Source organism: Ambystoma mexicanum, chromosome 8 (genome assembly GCF_040938575.1).
Source record: "Ambystoma mexicanum isolate Mex_15411 chromosome 8, UKY_AmexF1_1, whole genome shotgun sequence".
Taxonomy (NCBI): Eukaryota; Metazoa; Chordata; class Amphibia; order Caudata; family Ambystomatidae; genus Ambystoma; species Ambystoma mexicanum.
The window spans coordinates 958,330,313-958,344,784 of NC_090929.1; positions in this window are offsets into that span (position 1 = coordinate 958,330,313).

Genomic DNA, 14,472 nt, shown 5'->3' on the forward strand with positions numbered 1-14,472 from the left:
CAGATGTTCGTTCGAGCTCTAAATACATTTTTCATAAAAACACACTTATATACCAAAAATGTGTCATACATGATGTCATACTACGTGGCAAACTAAGAAAACCTACGGGCAGTTGTGATAGGACTAAGAGGAACATCTAAGTATACTTTCTTTAAGGGATTGGATTGTGATTGGGTCGCTACATTCAGGTAGACAACTTATGCCCACCTCTAGTGCAAGTCATCTTCATCATTTACTAGATACACACTATACCATTGGCTATCAAACTATAAGGCCCTTTGTTATATTGCCCTCTACTATTGATTGGCACGCTTGTACATTTCTGGAACATTCGATTCACTAGCAGCACGTAAGCTGATAACCCAGGTGCCAGTGGGTGGACTTGACCGTGTCTCCCCACCAATTATCCCAACATCGCTCATCACTCATGCTGTCTGCCATTCAGATTGTCTTTGAGCTTGTCCTTGGAAAGTAACACTGCTCCGGAGAATAAAAAAAATCATAGGCACACTCTTATCGCAGTTCAGGTCTGTACGCCCAACTCCTACTTCCATTCTTGACTCACGTGACAGAAGACCATATTTTGGCCTGTTTTGCAGCATTTCATTCTCTTCAATTAATAAACATGGCACTCATTGTGTTCTTTCTTGCACCTTAACAAGGGCTGATTCAGCGTCTCGCATTCACTGTTCTTTAAGGATAGATAACTGCTTCTTGGCTGTTCAATCCTTTGACACCAGGCCAGACAGCTATTCCAGGCCTTTCGTCGATCTTCAGCTGTTTTCTTTCTGCGACACAGCCTTCCGATCCTTCTTTCTTCATGGGTCTGAGCTTACTAAATATGTGATACCGATGTCCAGAATTCTATATAATGGTGGCACTGCCTGCAGTCTATTCACTACGTATAGCTAGCATTTAAGATTACTTAACCTACTTGTGGTTACTGCATCTGTACAGTTATAAAATGGCTTGTATTTTCTGCAGTGCTCTTCACATGTGCAATCTTCATTCTGCATATGAAAGTTCACTCAATTCTTTACTTCATCATCAGATTCTATAAGGTCCATGCATCTTCTCCTTTGATCATTCTTCTCAGTGTGTCACGCTCCTTTCTTGTGACGTCACCAGCCTCTTTTCCTCTCATCTTCATATTGCTTTGAGGATCTCTTCCAAGACATTGTCATCTCTACATGGGTAAATCATATAGGGTTTTCTCAATGGATACCCTTTGTCAAAGTCTCTTGTGGAATAGGCCCCATCACTGGTGTTGTGCATGTTGCAATTTCTGGCTTATAACATATAGGAAGAATGGGGGTGGGACTTCCTCCAGAGGTATTCAGCTGCTCCTCCACACTTCCCGCTCTGGTTGATTTATCAACCACTCTTTCACTAGTCTCCACATCCTGGGACCTTCTCTTTAAGAAATGCTTCTTCGGAGTGCAGATTTTCACTTCTCCTTCAGGGATCCTGCTGATTTTACATTTTTATCAACACTCCAGGTCATATTGCTGCACTGTCCATTCGGATTACAGTAGACCCATCTTCCCAAATACTTCTTGTGCTTTCTTGGATGCAGGAACTTTGTTCCCTCAGGTGCTACAATGCTGGCCTCTATATATTTTCTGATCTCTTCATCTGTCAACTCCTTGGTTCCAAACCCTGACTCAACCCTCGATCATGATATTCATTCCTACTGCATTCTTTGCTGTCTTCTTGCACTGTGTAATTATCATCCTAATCACAAAGAATCCAAACATTACCATCACCAATACTGCTCCAAGAAGCTTGAAGGTATTCGCCATCCATTGTGGAACCCCTGAGAAGATAGACACAAACCAGCTGTCATCTGCAATATCTTCTGCCTCATCTTCCATTTTGTTGTGTAAATTTGTCAGAAATGTTATGGCCTCTGTCAAGGTCCCATTCTCGTCATCATGAGAAGGTATGACCGTGTAAAACACAGTGGCCCGATTTTGGTGTAAACTCCTCCTTCCTTTGCTGTGATCATATCAAGGACATATCTGTTCTGGAAGGTCATCAATCTTATAGCCCTCAGTTCTTCCCTGATAGCATTGAATCCCTTTATGGTGGTCTTGATTGTCTTCAGTAGCTCCCACTGAGTGATTTGCAACCACTTTGAATTGGCCATTGTCTAGATCTGTGGCATAAAGATAGTTGTGAAGATAATCACATAACTCATTTCCTAACAATTTTGCCGTACTCTGAGCATCACTCCACTCCTCGATGGAAGAGTTAAAGACATTCTCATTCGTCTTCCTGTCATTAGTTTGTGGGGTGTGAGGTGATGGTCCGAACCAGACTGATTCATTAGGGCATATATAGCTAAGGGCAGGCAATATAGCCATGCCTTTTTCAGAGTCAACTTAAGTTTGCCAATCCTTTCTCTAAGAAGGCCGTTGAGTCTCTCACATATTCTATTCGCTTGTGGGTGATAAGCAGAAGAAAACTTGTGCTTAATACGCAACAATAGTACTATCTGTTCAAACACTTCATTGACAAAATGTGGCCCATTATTGGATCTCAGCACTTCACACACACCCCATCTAGGAAAGACTTCACGTACTAAACTTTTCACTGCGCAAGTGGCATCAGGGTGTGCACATGGACCTGCTTCAATCCACCTAAAGAAGGGACACACCACCACTATCAAATACCTGTATCCACTAGATACTTTTAGCATATCAACATACTTGATATGAAATGCTGAAAAGGACCATTTGGTCAAGGAATTACTCCTCTAATCCATCGCAGTGTATGCCCAGTGGTGAACTTTTAACATCTGATGCAGTTTACTATATAAAATGCTACATGTTGTAACAAATTTGGAACAAACCATTCTTCCACAATGGTTGCAGCAAGACTTTCCCTCGATATATGTGCAGGGTAGTGCAGCTGTTCAAGTGCCACCCTTAGTAAGGCTACTGGCATCACTGGATTTCCAGTGCTGTCCTGTCACCATAATGCCTCAGTGGGGGATAAAGAACAACCCTTTCACTTCCAGAATTCCTGCTCTTCCTGTGGGGCACTTCCTTGAATCTCCATTTATTGCGTTCTTGGTAAATGAGTAAATCCTTCTTTCACTACCATAATCGTGACTACTTTCTCCTTGACATCTAGAGTATCAAAACTCTTTTGGCTTCTGCATCTGCAGCTTCGTTCCTGCCAAAAATAAGGTCAGTTTGCTTAGTATGCCCTGCACATTTAACTATTGCTATGGCTACAGGGAGTTGTAGTTCCTTAATAAGCCTGTCTAATAAGTATGCATGCTGCTGGGGTAGCCCCTGCTTTTCCAACGTGCTAGCCTTGCGTGTACGGTTGACGTCACATAGGCAAAGTCACTGTACACCATCACTTCCTGGCCTACATGATTCTCGAGAACAACAATAAGTGCTAGCAATTCTGCTGCTGGTGCTGAAAAGTGGGATTGTAGTTTTGCACTTGCTGCAACTTCAAACTCACCATTTGCTCTGTGCCTCACTACAGCTGCACCAGAATGCCTTGCTCCACTTGTTTGATACATTTTTGAAGACCCATCAATAAACAGAAATTCCCCCCTGACAATGCATTTTCCTTTATGCATGGTATATCATCATAAAACTCTGCATAATTTGCACATTCATGCACATGCTCACCCTTTGCCAGTGGCTCAGCTACAAAGGTGGCAGGGTTCACTATTTTACATATGACAATTTTAATAGTTGATTTGAAATTATTATCACTTCATAAGCAAAAGCTCTTGTGGATGTCAATGTACCTTTGGGGTTCTCTAATATGGCAAACAAAGCATGTTCCACAAAAAGCATCATAGAGCAGCCCATCACAATGCTTCTAGACTTCTCAATTGCGAACACGGCAGCTGCCAATGACTGTTCACAAGGAAAGTGTCCCTTCATAACTGGGTCTAGAATCCCAGTATAATACAAAATAACTTGCCATCACTCGAATATGCTAGAGGCTTATACCCCAATGTGGTCCTCTTTGTAAGCACTGCAGTCATGACTGTCCCATTTGTTTGTGAAAAATCCTCAGCATAATTGGGAATTCCTAAAACAGGAGCTGCAGAAATTGCTTTCTTCAACTCTTCAAAACCTCCCTCCATTTCCTCAGTCCATTCTAGTTTCACCTTATTTGCCTGTGCTTTCTTTAAAGCCTGCAAAAGGGGTTTTGTGTATGAACTATAGTCAAACACCCAGAGTCTTACATAATTACATAGTCGCACAAACTGTTGTATCTGCTTTACCGTGTGCGGTTTTGCAGTTTTCATACTCGACTCAGCTCTTTCAGGTGTCACTCTCTTTACCTCATGTGAAATAAACTGGCCTATGTGTAACACCTCTGCTTGACAATACTGTAGCTTCTCTTTGTATACCTTGTATCCGTTGTCTGCTAGGATAGTCATCAACTGAATTGGTTCCTGTCTGCACTCATCTTCTGTGGTGCCACAAATTAAAATGTCATCTATGTATTGCATCACAGCGCTTGTCAAATCATTATTGCTTAGGTCCATATGTAGGACTCTGTCAAAGATTGATGGAGACTCACAGTACCCTTGGGAGAGCCTAGGGTCTTTCAGACGAGTCTGGTAAAAAGTAAATGAAGTCAAGTCTTGTGAGTTTTTGTGCAATGGGATTGAGAAAAACACATTTTTCAAGTAGATCACTGTGAAATATCCATCTTCTACTGGGATACTGCATACTATTGTTGCCAGGTTAGGAACTAAAGGAAACTCTGCATCTACAATCTGGTTAATCAGTCTCTTGTGCTGTATGAATCTCCACGAATGTCCCTTTGATTTTTTCACAGGGTAAACCGCAGTGTTGCACGGTGATTCTGACGGTACCAGAACACCTTGTTTCATCAGTGCTGAGATAGTTTTAAAAATACCCTCAACCGCCTCTCGAGACATTGGATACTGTCATGTTGATGTATAGTTCGGGGCGAGTGGGAGGCGCGAGGACGGGAAAGAGGAAGTGATGCGGGGAAGGCAGGGCTCGGGAGAGCCTGGTTGTAGTTTGAATAAAGAGAGACGTGTGCACGTACGCTCGGTGTCCGAGCCTAATGCGGTTCCAGTGGCGGGTGGGAAGCCCTGCCATGGCCATAACACTGGCGACGAGGAGGTGCATCCTCCAGCCGACCCATGTCGAGTGCCATCCACTCTGTCACGGCCGCCCGGTGGCGCCGCTTTCGGGGAGCATGCGTCACAGCCTGAAGGGAAGCAAGCGCAGGAGTGCAGACAGTACAGCCCATCATCCAATGCTCACAAAGAGCGGAGACATGCCCGGGCTGCGGCGGTGTTACAGAACGCCTGCTAAATGTTCCATGGGACAAAAGAATGAGAATCAAAGTTCCCGGGCAGCAGCAGTGAACTCAAGGCAACCCACTGTTCAACAGGGCCTGGAAAAGAAAAAGAAAAGGGCTGGAGAACACATCTGACAAGGTGACAAGGGACCAGTGGTCGAAGTAAGCAGGAGCGGTTGGGAGCGGTGCTCCTCTACTTTTTTAAATTAAGTTTTACTGTTCCTATACTTTTATTTTAAAAAGTAAATCACTCCAGAATGGTTTCATTTAATAATAAAAGTTTAGGAAGAAGTGAAACTTGCTCTTTCAATACAATACACTGAGCATTCCCTTAAAAAGCTGGAGAATGTGTTTGGGAGTTTGTATTGTGTTTGGGAGTGGGCGTGATGCTGGGCCTTTTGGGGAGTGGGTTCAGACCAGCAGGGAACATAGTTCCACTACTTATTTTCGTACACTTCAACCACTGGGAGGGACCCCCTGATAGTAATGGTACTCATGCCTGAAGCCCAGCATAAGGAGTGTACAGAGTGCCCCACATCTGCCTCAGGAACCCTTTTGGCACAAGGGGAACAATTTGGAAGGAAAATGACCAGCCCTGACAGAGGTCAGGCCGCACAGGCCCACGTCCAAAGGCCATAAGGGCAGGGAGTACCGAGACAAGATCAGAGCCAATACAGACTGCAAGACACACTAGCAGCCCAGATGCCTGGCATCTTTGAAATTGCTGATACCAGCAACATGGGTCCATGGTGGGCCTGATGGCGTAGGGATTTCGAACTGTACATGGGGCCCACAGGGCCCATTGCTGATGAAATGCGGAAATGCCTCCTCAAGCTTGCTGTAGGACCAGCGACACGCAACATCATTGACGAAATGCCTGCTGATACCATTGACACCATCCAAGATTTAAAGGACGCAGTAGCAGCATATTTCACGCTGCACACAAATGCAGACTATGAGCGCCATTTGTTCCACAGCACTAAGCAATCCAAGGGTGATGGGAGCGTATGTCATGCGTCTACGCACGAAGATGAAACACTGCGACTTTGCCAACTACTCAAATACAGAGGCTTTAAGATCGCAAATCATTGCAGGGTGCGAATCACAGACATTTAGACGTAAATTACCCACCCTTGATGAGATTCTGTTCTGGCGCTAGCTCATGCCAAGAGGGTTGTTGACTCACAAGTTGAAAGCTTCAACAACCCCACGCCACCGGAAGCAGTACACTGACTCCAACAGGAGGGAAGAATGGAAGAACCATTCTGCTACAAATGCAGTTTTGAATACCTGCACAATCGGCAAGTGAAGTGCTACGTGTGGCAAAGAAGGACACTTCAAATCAGTCTGCAGACTCTCCATTGAGAAAGGGAGGGAGAAATTCAAGGAAGCTATGTGGAAACCAAAGTTGAGAACCAGACCTGTAACTGCACCACAGCTGAGCACCAGCTCACAGCACCCACCGAGCCACCTAAATCAGGAACCAAGAGAGAGAGACTCAAGAGAAGACAGACAAAGACGAGACATAAGGGAACGAAGAAGATATGCCACGCGAATGAATCCAGATCCGAGATCCAGGCGTCATGTGTGATACCTCGTGGACCAATCCACATCGGATTCTGACATCAGCTCGTCAGGGAGTGACCAGAGGAAGAAAGCGTATGTATATGCTCTGGGAGATCCCACAGCCACTGAGCAAAGTCTGACACTAGTCATCAAATTGAATGAACAACCAACAGAATTCCTGATTGACACAGGGGCCACGGTAAACGTGGTCAGCAAGAGGGTCTTCAAGGAATTGCCACAAAGACCAGGGTTGACGCCAGCCACGGTGGACATCTATGCATATGGGTCCAAGGCACCACTGAAAAGCATGGGACAATTCGAAGGCCTGTGTTGATACAAAGGTCATGAAAAAAAGTCCCCTTAATGTACAAGCAACCGAAACAGAAAGTGGCTGCATTCTCAGCTTCAAAGCAGCTGTGGAAATGGGACTCAACAACCTATACCCCAGCCTATACAAAGGTGTTGGATGTCTCAAAAACAGGCAAGTGAAGCTTCACAATGACGACTCTGTATGCCCAGTAGCCCAACACTACAGAGGAATCCCAGTCAACATTCAGAATGTTGGAGAATGATCTACATAAACTGCTTGAGCAAGATATCATCGAGCCAGCCACAGGGCCCACTACGTGGGTCTCACCGATAGTACCCGTACCCAAGAAAGGTTCGGAAGCCATCAGATTATACGTGGACATGAGATGTCCCACTCAATCCATACTAAGGGAAAGACAGATGGCCCTGCGCATCACAGACATGATGCATTTGCTGAATGGAGCCAGGGTCTTTTCCAAACTAGACCTTAAAAAGGGATACCACCAATTGGCATTTAGTCCTGAGAGCAGAAATATCACCACATTTGTAACGCATCTGGGGCTATTTCTTTACAAGAGACTAAGCTTTGGTGTCTCCTTGGCGGCAGAAATCTTTCAAGCCGAAGTGCATAATGTTATCAAGCATATACCAAACTGCATCAATTATAGCGATGATATCTTGGTCTTCGGGACGGACTACAACAAGCACAATGAAGCCCTAACAAAAGTGTGCAAGGCCTTGGAAGCAGCCAATCTCACGCTCAATCTTGAGAAATGCGAATTCAGGAAGAGCATGTTGCGTTTCTTCGGGCACATTTTCTCGGAGAGGGAAATGACACCGACACTGAGAAGGTGGCAGTGCTAAATGAAATGGCACCTCACTTGAATGTGTCTGAACTGAGGTCCTTTCTGGGCCTAACGAGTTATTGCACTCATTATATCAAGGACTTTGCCACTGTTAGTGAACCTCTGACGGTGCTAACCAAAGATGATGCCCCATTTTGCTAGTCGGATAAATGAAAAAAGGCATTCAAAACCATTCAAGAGCGAGTTGCCAAGGCGGAAAACACGTCATACTACGATCCCAGATCAATACAATTGAAGTCACAGGGTTATTTGGATTCTGTCTCCTTCCCCAATTAGGTTAACACATCAAGAGCAGAATCAATTATGTCACTTTTAAAATATTTAAACCTTCCGTTTTAGTCCCTACAGATTGCTAAATGTCCCTATACAGAGGAAAAACTCACTGTCCCTAGGTGTATGATATCCCTAGTGTGGCGCTGGTGTGTCGCCTGTCGGGGAAAAAGGGGGCAGTCGAGAAAGCACTTCCTAGCCTGGCTCACTACTTTCCTGATACTAAAAGATGCACATTAGGGGCAGTCAACAATCAACTGTAATGGATTTGCTGTCCGTTCATGTGACTTATCTTAAAATACGGTGGAGCAGCCACCGTGTAGTGGAAATTTCCACTAGGTTTTGATAAAAGATTTTATGTGTCCTATATTCCAGTTCCCTTTATGGTTATTGTGAGTCTGGTGGGTTGGATTAGCTGCCTAGTCCAACCAGTGTCGACCGGTTTCAGCGGGGTAACTTGTTTGCCGCTTTCTTCAGGACCCTATATTGTGCCCCATGTGGAACTTGTTCATAAAAAGGACAGTTCTTAATATGGCTGTCTTCTCACTTCTTTTGCAGGTGCTGGCATCCTCCACATGATTGGGACATTTCATCGTAGCGTCCATTCCCTAGAAGGGAAAATACATCCAAATCAGGGGACTGGAATCTTCATGACTACTATTTCCTATACTTTAGTATCCTTCATGTCTCTTACCGTAAACTTGTAACCTGTGTGGTATCGGTGTGAATCCAGTCTCTATGGTGCATCTGTAGTGCCCCTGTAGGATAAGTGACCACCAATCAGTTTGTATCCTGCTGTGTTGGGACAGATCTCATCTTAAAGTCTCTTTATTAAAAGGTAATGAGACACTTACCCTATTGGTTCAGAATCAAATTCCTCGTTGCGTGAGGGATATTGTATTCTTCTTTTTCTGGTAGGCTGTCTTATAAAGTAAGTAGTCTGTGCCTAGAATAACAAAATGTTGTCAGTTGGAGCATTTTTGCTTGAGCGGAGCATAAATCTTGTGACTAGCAAGTGCGTTAGAGCTAATTGCTCTCTTATGGCTGGGCGGATTAATGACAGTATGTGTGAGGTCTTCCTGTCCTTCATATGTTCACTTTCTTTCATAGTATCTGTATATCTCTTTTTCACAGTACGGTATACAATGATGTTATGATTGCCACATTGATGTGCGGCTCCGCAGTTTTTAAATCTAGCGTTTAGCAATTTAGAGGTTACATATATTTGGGTTGAGTCATACAGAGTTTACAATGTCTGTGTATCTACATTGCACAATACGGTATCTAATGCTGTTTTTGTTACCGCGGTGCTATACGGCTCTGCGGTATTGCAATCTAGTATTCCGCAATTTAAGGGTTACACTTAATTGAGGTGGGCCAAAGATGGGGGCTGCATTTACCTCATGTTCGGATGGCGTCTTGTTGTGCCCGTCTCTTACTTGCTTCCACATAGTTTGCAGTCGCCATGTTGGGAGGATTACTCTTTTATACTCGTGCGATGTTCCGCAGTCCCTTTTTAATTTCTATTAGAGACTTTTTTTAATGATCGCACTCGCGCAATATGTCCCGTATATACAGGAGCATTATCTAAATGTGTCATTGTTGTCTGTACACTGATTTACCACAGATCAATGTGGAAAACTGTGCTAATATATTTTTGTTATTCAGCATTGCGGGTATTTTCATTTATACTTGCCTCCTTTTTCAGTTTTAATAAGAGATAACGTTCACGTAATTAATACCGGTTACCCAGGTATGTTATCTGTGTGTATCATCATTATATGTACATTGATTTATCATGAAGGGGCTGCTCTGCATGAGTATATTCTGTCCTTCAATATTGATGGTTAATTCATATCATGTTGCAAAGCCCAATGCAGTTATAATACATTTGCCATTCATGAAGATGTGATAATTTGAACTGGGTAAACATGTTAGATAAACAATGATACTGTCATTGATGTAATGCCATTGTTAGGGTTGGAATCTTTTTGTCATTCGTACAGATGTAATTGGGGCACTCCGACTATGTAAACAGCATGGCAATCATTGTGTGTAAGAGTGCTGTCATTGATCTGATACCATATTTGGAGGCTTGTGCATATTGCAATCCCTCTATTAATGTTTATAAAACCGCTAAGGCTTGCCAATAGATTGATCCGTTCAGGCCAGTCAGGTGTTTCTTAAGTCTGAAAATCCATGCTTGTTCTCATTTTAGGAGCATTGCTCCTAGGTTTCCACCTCTTTTTGGTCATAGTATCTTTTCCAATATCGTCCAGCTTACATCGTTCTCTGTGTGTTTCATCAGTAGGTAATGTTCGACTAGAGGAGCAGTGGTCCTCTTCATTCTTATGTTCGACCTGTGCTCCCTAATCCGCACTTTTATTGGTCTAGTGGTCATCCCTACATACATCTTGTTGCAAGGGCATTTGGGCAAGTAGACCACATTAGAGGTGTTGCAATTGGTTAATACCCTCTGTTCCCAGGGTGTGTTCCATCCAATATTAATGGATGTGGTCCTTTTTGTGAAGGGGCAGGCTGAGCACGTACCACACAGTGTGTGCCCTATTGCTTTAGATTGATTCCACAAAGTGGATTGGTTTTGGGTCATCTCTTTTTTCTGTTTGTAGGTCTGTACCAGGTGGCTCCTATATTTCGTCTTCTTTTGATGGCAAACCTGGGAGTGTTCTGAATATTGTCCCCTACATTTAGGATATGCCAGAGTCTTTTTACCTCCTTTTTGATTCGATTCACTATGAGCGAGTGACTGAACACTGTTGTTATTTGGTTCTCATCTCTGTTTGTCTTTGGATGTTGTTCCAGAGTTACCTCCCTAGGGATGTAACATGCCCTTTTCTTTGCATGTCTTATGATTTTTTCTGGGTAATTCCTTTCACGCAGTCTTCTTACTAGTCCCTCTGCTTGTATGTCATATTCACTTCGGGTTGAGAAATTGCGTCGGAATCTAAGAAATTGCCTAAAGGGTAAGTTTTCCTTGAGGGATCGCTGGTGGAAGCTATTGCATTCCAATAGCGACTTCCGGTCTGTTGTTTTTTGATAGACCGTTGTTTCTATTCTTCCTCCTTTCCTCAACAGTTTAAGATCCAAAAAGGTTCCAGTTTCTTTGCTACCTTCTGACGTGATGTAAATTTAAGGAAGGGATTTTGTGAGTTTAGCCAACTCAAAATGTTGGTTGTGAAGGGACTGGCTGGATGGTAAATCGTCCGCTCGTCAAAGTCGGCAACATATAAGTTTGCTAAGGATGGGGCAATTATAGCCCCATCGCTGTTCCCGTAATTTGTTAAAAAAAACTATCTTCTAGTATAAAGTAATTTTTGGTTAGGGCTAATTCTGCTAATTGCATAACGAAGCAGATTGGTATCTGGATCTCAGGGTTTTTTGCCTGTAGTGTTTTTTCAATGATCTTGAGAGTTTCACCCTGGGGAATCTTTTAATACAATGATTCTATGTCCATAGTGACGATATAGATGTTATCATTGTCTAGTGTTAAATTCTCTAAGTATGTGACGACCACAGTGGTGTCCTTTGTATAAAATCTCATATGGGTTACCTCATCCTTTAGAAAGAAGTCCACAAATTGGGACAACGTCTCTAATATAGAGCCTATGCCTGATACTATAGGGCGTCCTGGAATTGGCGTGATGCCCTTATGTATCTTTGGTAAAGCGTAGAATGCCAGGCATCTGGGATGTTTTGGACAGAGAAATTCTGCCTCTTTTTGACTGATATATCCCTCTGCGAGTGACTCCTCAATAATGGGATCAATTAATTGTTTTAGGACCTCTGTTGGATCTCGACCAAGTCTTCTATATGTGGTAATATCGTTTACCAGAGTGTTTGCCATATTCTGATAATCTTCTTTCCCCATTACCAATATAGCACCCCCTTTGTTGGCTGGTTTTATTACAATGAGTTTGTTGTTTTCTAGCTCTCTGAGCGCTTCGCTTTCTGCTTTTTGCAAGTTAAAGAAGGGTTGTATTTCTTCCGCCTCTATAGTTTCAATTTTCTTAAGCAACGCTTTCTCAAATGTAATGGATTCAGGGGTGATAGCATGGGGAGGAGGATAATAAGTAGATTTGTTGTGGAGGTCAGTTGCCCCCTGGTTCTCTTTCATTGTTGTGTTTGAAAAAAACTGTTTCAAACTGATCTTTCTCATGAGTTGTGTCACTTCAATCCGAACCTCAAAAGGGTTGTGTTTGGTTGTGGGGACAAAGGAGAGTGCCTTCTGTAGAACTCTGAGTTGTTGTTGTGTCAATGTAATGTTGGATAGATTGACTACCCAAAGACTGTCCCTTATTCATGTTCTGATCCTGTGTTCTCCAATTCATACTCTTGGGGCGCTTTGTTCGTAACAGCCTCACCCACGATTGCGAGTAACTCACGGGGACTGGTCCTGCCACCAACCTCTTGATCTCCCTCGGCCTCTCGGTTGTTGAAAACCCTGAGGATTGCCGAATAACAAAAATATATTAGCACAGTTTTCCACATTGATTTGTGGTAAATCAGTATACAGACAACGATGGCACATTTAGATAATGCTCCTATATATACGGGACATATTGCGCGAGTGCGATCATTAAAAGAACGTCTCTAATAGAAATTCAAAAGGGACTGCGAAACATTGCACGAGTATAAAAGAGTAATCCTCCCTACATGTCGACCGCAAACTACGCGGAAGCAAGCAGGAGACAGGAACAACAAGACGCCATCCGACCATGAGGTAAATGCAGCCCCCCATCTTTGGCCCACCTCCACTAAGTGTAACCTTTAAATTGCGGAATACTAGACTGCAATACCGCAGAGCCGTATAGCACCGCGGTAACAAAAACAGCACTAGATACTGTATTGTGCAATGTAGATACACAGATATTGTAAACAATGTATGACTCAACCCGAATATATGTAACCTCTAAATTGCTAAACGCTATCCATCATTGGATATCGTACTGTGAAATAGAGATATACAGATACTATGAAAGAGAGTGAACATATGAAGGACAGGAAGACCTCACACATAGTGGCATTAATCCGCCCAGCCATAAGAGAGCAATTAGCTCTAACGCTCTTGCTAGTCACGAGATGTATCCTATAAAATGCTCCGCCGAAGCAAAAATGCTCCAACTGACAACATTTTGTTATTCTAGGCACAGTCTACTTACTTTATAAGATGACCTACCAGAAAAAGAAGGATACAATATCCCTTCCGCAACGAGGAATTCGATTCTGAACCAATAGGGTAAGTGTCTCCTTACCTTTCAATAAAGAGAATTTAAGATGAGATCTGTACCAATACAGCAGGATACAAACTGATTGGTGGTCACTTATCCTACAGGGGCACTACAGATGCACCATAGAGACTGGATTCACACCGATTCAACACAGGTTACAAGTTTCCGGTAAGAGACATGAAGGATACTAAAGTATAGGAAATAGTAGCCATGAAGATTGCAGTCCCCTGATTTGTATGTATTTTCCCTTCTAGGGAGTGGACGCAACGATAAAATTGTCCCAATCATATGGAGGATGCCCACAGCAGCATAAGAAATTAGAAGACAGCCATATTAAGAACTGTCCTTTTTATGAACAAGTGTCCACATGGGGCACAATATAGGGTCCTGAAGAAAGCGGCAAACAAGTAACCCCGCTGAAATTGGTCGACACTGGTTGGACTAGGCAGCTAATCCAACCCACCAGACTCACGATAACCATAAAGTGAACTGGAATATAGGACACATATAATCTTTTATCAAAACCTAGTGGAAATTTCCACTACACGGTGGGTGCTCCACCGTATTTTAAGATAAGTCACATGAACGGACAGCAGCGCCATTAAAGTTGATTGTTGACTGCCCCTAATGTGCACCTTTTAGTATCAGGAAAGTAGTGAGCCAAGTTAGGGAGTGCTTTCTCAACTGTCCCCTTTTTCCCTGACAGGCGACACACCTTCGCCACACTAGGGATATTATACACCTAGGGACAGTGAGTTTTTCCTCTGTATAGGGACATTTAGCTATCTGTAGGGACTAAAGCAGAAGGTTTAAATATTTTAAAAGTGACATAATTGATTCTGCTCTTGATGTGTTAACCTAAATGGGGAAGGAGACGAATCTGAATACCCCTG